General features: G+C 64.0%; 2 non-coding genes across 2 annotated transcripts; both read left to right on the forward strand.

The window, feature by feature from the left end:
• Positions 1-449: 449 nt before the first annotated feature.
• Positions 450-568, forward strand: LOC131862314 (5S ribosomal RNA). The gene has a single exon (XR_009361330.1). It is a non-coding gene; the product is annotated as a 5S ribosomal RNA (ribosomal RNA).
• A 5,915-nt stretch (positions 569-6,483) lies between these two features.
• Positions 6,484-6,602, forward strand: LOC131862325 (5S ribosomal RNA). Its single transcript, XR_009361341.1, has one exon. It is a non-coding gene; the product is annotated as a 5S ribosomal RNA (ribosomal RNA).
• Positions 6,603-8,230: the final 1,628 nt, after the last annotated feature.

The following is an 8,230-nucleotide window of genomic DNA, read 5'->3' on the forward strand; positions in this document are numbered from 1 at the left end:
GGTCCCATTTTGCATCCCGAAACTTGTGTTTTGGTGCTTGATCCCTATTTTGGGTGCCCACCTTGCACCAAGTGCGCACCCGGGGCAAACCGAGCGCCTTGGTGCACCGGGGCAAGATCGAGCGTGCACCCGAGGCGCCCCGAACATGCACCAAGGTGCACTCGGCCCACATGTGAGCGCAGGTCGTTGCGCCCGAGGTGGTGTGTGGGCACCGCGTTGCAGACGGGACACTGCACGCACACGACGCCCCGTCCAGGTGCACGCACGTAGGCCGGGCCGGGTGCACACCCGACGCCCTAGCAAGGTGCGCGCACCCGGGCAGGGCTCACACTTGGCGAACGGGGCGCACTTCGCGAGGGAGGGTGTGCACCTCGACGGGGGTGGGTGGCCGGGGTGGATTCGCACGTGGGTCGCGGTTTGCTAAGTACACACTGCGACAAGCTCATAACGGGTGCGATCATACCAGCGTTAGTGCACCGGATCCCATCAGAACTCCGCAGTTAAGCGCGCTTGGGCCGGAGTAGTACTGGGATGGGTGACCTCCCGGGAAGTCCCGGTGTTGCACCCTTTCTTAGTTTTTCGCCGGGCGTCGCAATGCTATTTGAATAAACCTTTTGCCCGTTTGCGTTCTCGTCGGGGCCGGGCCGGGCCGGGGTGCGCTGCCCGCACTACCGCGCGCGCGGGGGCGACACCGAGCGCGCACCCGAGGCGCCCCGAGCACACAGGCCACGGTGCAACCCGGGCGTTGTGCGCGCACCCCGGTGCGCCCGAGGTGCTGCGCGCGCACCCAGGTGAAATCGGTGTGCACCTCGGCCAGTGCGCGCTCGGTCGAGTCGCGCACGTTGGCCAAGGTGCACGGTGATGTTTCTTACTCTAAGGTTCCGCACCAGACGCCCGGGACAGGTGAGCGAAGCTGGGCGGGGCCGGGTGCGCGGCCGGGGCAGGTGCACGCAGCTGGAGAGAGCTTTGGAGCACACCAGAGGTGCGCACCTTGGAGCACACTTCGGAGCGCACCAATGATGCGCTCCATTCAAAAGTTTCCTGAAAAGGCAAAAAAAGTTGAGATTATAGAATTTCCCACTTGAGAGATTGTAAAAAAAAAAAATTTAAAATGAAGGAAACGCGGGTGCCAAGGTGTGCGCGCCCGGGTGCGCAGCCCAGCCAAGGTGTGCGCACCAAGGCGCCCACCCTGGCGAAGGTGCACGCAAGGTGCGCACCCGAGGCAAACCGGACAATTAACCCAACTTTCGACTTCGCGCGCACCTGCGCACCTTGGAGCGCACTTCGGAGCGCTCCTTGGTGCGCACCAATCTTGGGCACCTCGGAGTGCACCATGGCGCCCACCAAGGTGCGCACCCGGGGCAAACCGAGCTCCGACTTCGTGCGCACCTTGGAGCGCACGAAAGGTGCGCACCATGGCGCCCACCAAGGTGCGCAGCCCAGCCAAGGCGTGCGCATCAAGGTGCGCACCCTGGCGAAGGTGCGCACCCGGGGCAAACCGAGCTCCGACTTCGTGCGCACCTTGGAGCGCACAAAGGGTGCGCAACCCAGCCAAGGTGTGCGCACCCCGGGCAAACCGAGCTCCGAATCGTGCGCACCTTGGAGCACACTTCGGAGCCCTCCTTGGTGCGCACCGATGTTGCGCACCTCGGAGCGCACCCGGGGAAAACAATGCAATTAACCCGACTTTCGACTTCGTGGGCACCTCGGAGCGCTCTCGGGTTCGCACCTCGGAGCACACCGAGGTGCGCACCTTTGATGCGCTGCCTTCACCAATTTCCAGAAAAGGCAAGAAAACATTGAGAAGGTGTGCGCACCGAGGTGCCCACCCTGGCGAAGGTGCACGCGAGGTGCGCACCCGGGGCAAACCGGGCTCCGACTTCGTGCACGCCATGCTGCGCACCTTGGAGGGCCATGGTGCGCACCTTGGAGCACACTTCGGAGCGCTCAATGGTGCCCAACCCAGCCAAGGTGCCCACCGCGGCGAAGGTGCACGCGAGGTGCGCACCCGGGGCAAACCGGGCTCCGACTTCGTGCACGCCGCACCTTGGAGCACACTTCGGAGCGCTCCTTGGTGCGCACCAGGGCGCGCAACCCAGCCGAGGTGCCCACCCCGGCGAAGGTGCACGCGGGGTGCGCACCCGGGGCAAACCGGGCTCCGACTTCGTGCACGCCATGGTGCCCACCGCGGCGAAGGTGCACGCGAGGTGCGCACCCGGGGCAAACCGGGCTCCGACTTCGTGCACGCCGCACCTTGGAGCACACTTCGGAGCGCTCCTTGGTGCGCACCAGGGCGCGCAACCCAGCCGAGGTGCCCACCCCGGCGAAGGTGCACGCGAGGTGCGCACCCGGGGCAAACCGGGCTCCGACTTCGTGCACGCCATGGTGCCCACCGCGGCGAAGGTGCACGCGAGGTGCGCACCCGGGGCAAACCGGGCTCCGACTTCGTGCACGCCGCACCTTGGAGCACACTTCGGAGCGCTCCTTGGTGCGCACCATGGTGCCCACCAGGGCGCGCAACCCCGCCGAAGGTGCACGCGAGGTGCGCACCCGGGGCAAACCGGGCTCCGACTTCGTGCACGCCGCACCTTGGAGCACACTTCGGAGCACTCCTTGGTGCGCACCAGGGCGCGCAACCCCGCCGAAGGTGCACGCGAGGTGCGCACCCGGGGCAAACCGGGCTCCGACTTCGTGCACGCCATGGTGCGCACCAGGGTGCCCACCGCGGCGAAGGTGCGCACCCGGGGCAAACCGGGCTCCGACTTCGTGCACGCCGCACCTTGGAGCACACTTCGGAGCGCTCCTTGGTGCGCACCAGGGCGCGCAACCCAGCCGAGGTGCCCACCCCGGCGAAGGTGCACGCGAGGTGCGCACCCGGGGCAAACCGGGCTCCGACTTCGTGCACGCCATGGTGCCCACCGCGGCGAAGGTGCGCACCCGGGGCAAACCGGGCTAGGACTTCGTGCACGCCGCACCTTGGAGCACACTTTGGAGCGCTCCTTGGTGCGCACCATGGTGCCCACCAGGCCGCGCAACCCAGCCAAGGTGTGCGCACCAAGGTGCACGCGAGGTGCGCACCCGGGGCAAACCGGGGTCCGGCTTCGTGCACGCCGCACCTTGGAGCACACATCGGGGCGCTCCCGGGTTCGCACCGGCGTTGCGCACCGTGGTGGGCACCTCGGAGCGCACCGTGGTGGGCACCTCGGAGCACACCAAGGTGGGCAGCGAGGTGCGCACCTTTGATGCGATGCCTTCACTAATTTCCATAAAAGGCAAAAAAAAACGAGATTTTAAAATTTCCGTTTTGAAAGATAGTGAGAAAAAGGGAATGCTGGTGCCATCTTGAGCCCGCCCTGGTGCGCAGCCCAGCCAAGGTGTGCGCACCAAGGTGCCCACCCTGGCGAAGGTGCGCGCCCGGGCAATTAACCCAACTTCCAACTTCGCGCGCGCCAGGGTGGGAGCGCACCCAACAACCGGGCCTGGGAAGAGCCAATGCGAGAAACCCCACCAAACGCTCTGACAAAAAAAGAGGGGGCGCTCCAGTAACCCCGCTTCGGAGCGCACCCTGGGCAAACCCAGCCAGGGTGCCCACCCCGGCCAAGGTGCAGGCGAGGTGCGCACCCGGGGCAAACCGGGCTCCGACAACGTGCACGCCGCACCTTGGAGCACACTTCGTAGCGCTCCCGGGTGCGCACCTCAGAGCACACCAAGGTGGGCAGCGAGGTGCGCACCTTTGATGCGCTGCCTTCACTAATTTCCAGAAAAGGCAAAAAAAAGAGGAGATTTTAAAATTTCCGTTTTGAAAGATAGTGAAAAAAACGGAACGCGGGTGCCATCTTGAGCCCGCCCTGGTGCACAGCCCAGGTAAGGTGCCCACCCTGGCAAAGGTGCGCACCCGGGCAATTAACCCTACTTCCGACTTCGTGCGCGCCAGGGTGGCAACCGGGCCTGGGAAGAGCCAATGCGAGAAACCCCACCAAACGCTCCGACAAAAAAAGAGGCGGCGCTCCAATAACCCCGCTTCGGAGCGCAGCCGGGGCAAACCCAGCCAAGGTGCCCACCCCGACGAAGGTGCACGCGAGGTGCGCACCCGGGGCAAACCGGGCTCCGACAACGTGCACGCAGCACCTTGGAGCACACTTCGAAGCACTCCCGGGTGCCCACCGGCGTTGCGCACCGTGGTGGGCAGCGAGGTGCGCACCTTTGATGCGCTGCCTTCACTAATTTCCAGAAAAGGCAAAAAAAAATGAGATTTTAAAATTTCCGTTTTGAAAGATAGTGAAAAAAACGGAACGCGGGTGCCATCTTGAGCCCGCCCTGGTGCGCAGCCCAGGCAAGGCATGCGCACCAAGGTGCCCACCCGCGGTGCACGCCCGGGGCAAACCGGGCTCCGACTTCGTGCAGGCCACACCTTGGAGCACACTTCGGAGCGCTCCTTGGTGCGCACCATGGTGCCCACCAGGGCGCACCCGGGGCAAACCGGGCTCCGACTTCGTGCACGCCGCACCTTGGAGCACACATCGGAGCGCTCCCAGGTTCGCACCAGCGTTGCGCACCTTTGATGCGCTGCCTTCACTAATTTCCAGAAAAGGCAAAAAAAAACGATATTTTAAAATTTCCGTTCTGAAAGATAGTGAAAAAAACGGAACGCGGGTGCCATCTTGAGCCCTTCCTGGTGCGCAGCCCAGGCAAGTTGTGCGCACCAAGGTGCCCACCCTGGCGGAGGTGCGCGCCCGGGGCAAACCGGGCTCCGACTTCGTGCACTGCATGGTGCCCACCAAGGCGCGCAACCCAGCCAAGGTGCCCACCGCAGCGAAGGTGCACGCGAGGTGCGCACCCGAGGTGCACACCCGGGGCAAACCGAGCTCCGACTTCGTGCACGCCGCACCTTGGAGCACACTTCAGAGCGCTCCTTGGTGCGCACCAGGGCGCGCAACCCAGCCAAGGTGCTCACCCCGGCGAAGGTGCACGCGAGGTGCGCACCCGGGGCAAGCCGGGCTCGGACTTCGTGCACGCCGCACCTTGGAGCACACATCGGAGCGCTCCCGGGTTCGCACCAGCATTGCGCACCTTTGATGCGCTGCCTTCACTAATTTCCAGAAAAGGCAAAAAAAAAAAAAAAACGAGATTTTAAAATTTCCGTTTTGAAAGATAGTGAAAAAAACGGAACGCGGGTGCCATCTTGAGCCCGCCCTGGTGTGCAGCCCAGGCAAGTTGTGCGCACCAAGGCACCCACCCTGGCCAAGGTGGGTCACGGGGTGGGTCCTAGGGTGGGTAACGGGGTGGGTACTAAGGTGCGTGCCAAGGTGGGTCATGGGGTGGGTGCCAAGGTGGGCACCAGGGTGGGTGTGCACCAACCCTAGCCAGGGTAGGTCACGGGGTGGTTGTCGGGGTGGGCGTCAAGGAGCCAAGGTGGGTGGCAAGTAGCCAAGTTGCGTGCCAAGGTGGGTGTCGGGGTGGGTGCCAAGGATCCAAGGTGGGTGCCAAGGAACCAAGGTGGGTGTCTGGGTGGGTGCCGAGGTGGGAGCCAGGGTGGGTCCCAAGGTGAGTGCAAAGGTGGGTGCCAGGGTCAAGGTGAGTGCCAATGTGGGTTCCAAGGTGCCAGGGTCAGGGTGAGTGCCAATGTGGGTTCAAAGGTGCTAAGTTGGGTGCGAGGTTGGGTGCGAGGGTGGGTGGGTGCCAAGGTGTGCTAGGTGGAAGCCCGGGTGGGTCGGCATCCCATGGGTGTCGAGTTGGGTGCCTGATGGGTGCTTCTTGTCAAGTTTTAGTCGTCGGGACTCATTTCGAGCCTTAGAGGTCGTTTCTTGTCCGGTTGCCCTGTCTTCGACCTGGGAACCCAATTTTGGTCCTCGGGTCCCATTTTTTTTTGTCTCGCATCCCACTTTTGGCCTGTGGCCTTTTCGGGGTCGATTCTCGTTTTGGGCATCAGAGCATGTTTCTTCTCCTAAAACCCAATATTTGTTTATTAAGTCTCGGAACACATTTTTGTTCTCGTGGACCCATCATGGGTCTTGGAACGCATTTGTGGTCCTTGGGTCCCATTTTGCATCCCGAAACTTGTGTTTTGGTGCTTGATCCCTATTTTGGGTGCCCACCTTGCACCAAGTGCGCACCCGGGGCAAACCGAGCGCCTTGGTGCACCGGGGCAAGATCGAGCGTGCACCCGAGGCGCCCCGAACATGCACCAAGGTGCACTCGGCCCACATGTGAGCGCAGGTCGTTGCGCCCGAGGTGGTGTGTGGGCACCGCGTTGCAGACGGGACACTGCACGCACACGACGCCCCGTCCAGGTGCACGCACGTAGGCCGGGCCGGGTGCACACCCGACGCCCTAGCAAGGTGCGCGCACCCGGGCAGGGCTCACACTTGGCGAACGGGGCGCACTTCGCGAGGGAGGGTGTGCACCTCGACGGGGGTGGGTGGCCGGGGTGGATTCGCACGTGGGTCGCGGTTTGCTAAGTACACACTGCGACAAGCTCATAACGGGTGCGATCATACCAGCGTTAGTGCACCGGATCCCATCAGAACTCCGCAGTTAAGCGCGCTTGGGCCGGAGTAGTACTGGGATGGGTGACCTCCCGGGAAGTCCCGGTGTTGCACCCTTTTTTAGTTTTTCGCCGGGCGTCGCAATGCTATTTGAATAAACCTTTTGCCCGTTTGCGTTCTCGTCGGGGCCGGGCCGGGCCGGGGTGCGCTGCCCGCACTACCGCGCGCGCGGGGGCGACACCGAGCGCGCACCCGAGGCGCCCCGAGCACACAGGCCACGGTGCAACCCGGGCGTTGTGCGCGCACCCCGGTGCGCCCGAGGTGCTGCGCGCGCACCCAGGTGAAATCGGTGTGCACCTCGGCCAGTGCGCGCTCGGTCGAGTCGCGCACGTTGGCCAAGGTGCACGGTGATGTTTCTTACTCTAAGGTTCCGCACCAGACGCCCGGGACAGGTGAGCGAAGCTGGGCGGGGCCGGGTGCGCGGCCGGGGCAGGTGCACGCAGCTAGAGAGAGCTTTGGAGCACACCAGAGGTGCGCACCTTGGAGCACACTTCGGAGCGCACCAATGATGCGCTCCATTCAAAAGTTTCCTGAAAAGGCAAAAAAAGTTGAGATTATAGAATTTCCCACTTGAGAGATTGTAAAAAAAAAAAATTTAAAATGAAGGAAACGCGGGTGCCAAGGTGTGCGCGCCCGGGTGCGCAGCCCAGCCAAGGTGTGCGCACCAAGGCGCCCACCCTGGCGAAGGTGCACGCAAGGTGCGCACCCGAGGCAAACCGGACAATTAACCCAACTTTCGACTTCGCGCGCACCTGCGCACCTTGGAGCGCACTTCGGAGCGCTCCTTGGTGCGCACCAATCTTGGGCACCTCGGAGTGCACCATGGCGCCCACCAAGGTGCGCACCCGGGGCAAACCGAGCTCCGACTTCGTGCGCACCTTGGAGCGCACGAAAGGTGCGCACCATGGCGCCCACCAAGGTGCGCAGCCCAGCCAAGGCGTGCGCATCAAGGTGCGCACCCTGGCGAAGGTGCGCACCCGGGGCAAACCGAGCTCCGACTTCGTGCGCACCTTGGAGCGCACAAAGGGTGCGCAACCCAGCCAAGGTGTGCGCACCCCGGGCAAACCGAGCTCCGAATCGTGCGCACCTTGGAGCACACTTCGGAGCCCTCCTTGGTGCGCACCGATGTTGCGCACCTCGGAGCGCACCCGGGGAAAACAATGCAATTAACCCGACTTTCGACTTCGTGGGCACCTCGGAGCGCTCTCGGGTTCGCACCTCGGAGCACACCGAGGTGCGCACCTTTGATGCGCTGCCTTCACCAATTTCCAGAAAAGGCAAGAAAACATTGAGAAGGTGTGCGCACCGAGGTGCCCACCCTGGCGAAGGTGCACGCGAGGTGCGCACCCGGGGCAAACCGGGCTCCGACTTCGTGCACGCCATGCTGCGCACCTTGGAGGGCCATGGTGCGCACCTTGGAGCACACTTCGGAGCGCTCAATGGTGCCCAACCCAGCCAAGGTGCCCACCGCGGCGAAGGTGCACGCGAGGTGCGCACCCGGGGCAAACCGGGCTCCGACTTCGTGCACGCCGCACCTTGGAGCACACTTCGGAGCGCTCCTTGGTGCGCACCAGGGCGCGCAACCCAGCCGAGGTGCCCACCCCGGCGAAGGTGCACGCGGGGTGCGCACCCGGGGCAAACCGGGCTCCGACTTCGTGCACGCCATGGTGCCCACCGCGCCAAGG

The sequence above is a fragment of the Cryptomeria japonica genome, unplaced genomic scaffold (assembly GCF_030272615.1).
Source record: "Cryptomeria japonica unplaced genomic scaffold, Sugi_1.0 HiC_scaffold_42, whole genome shotgun sequence".
Classification (NCBI taxonomy): Eukaryota; Viridiplantae; Streptophyta; class Pinopsida; order Cupressales; family Cupressaceae; genus Cryptomeria; species Cryptomeria japonica.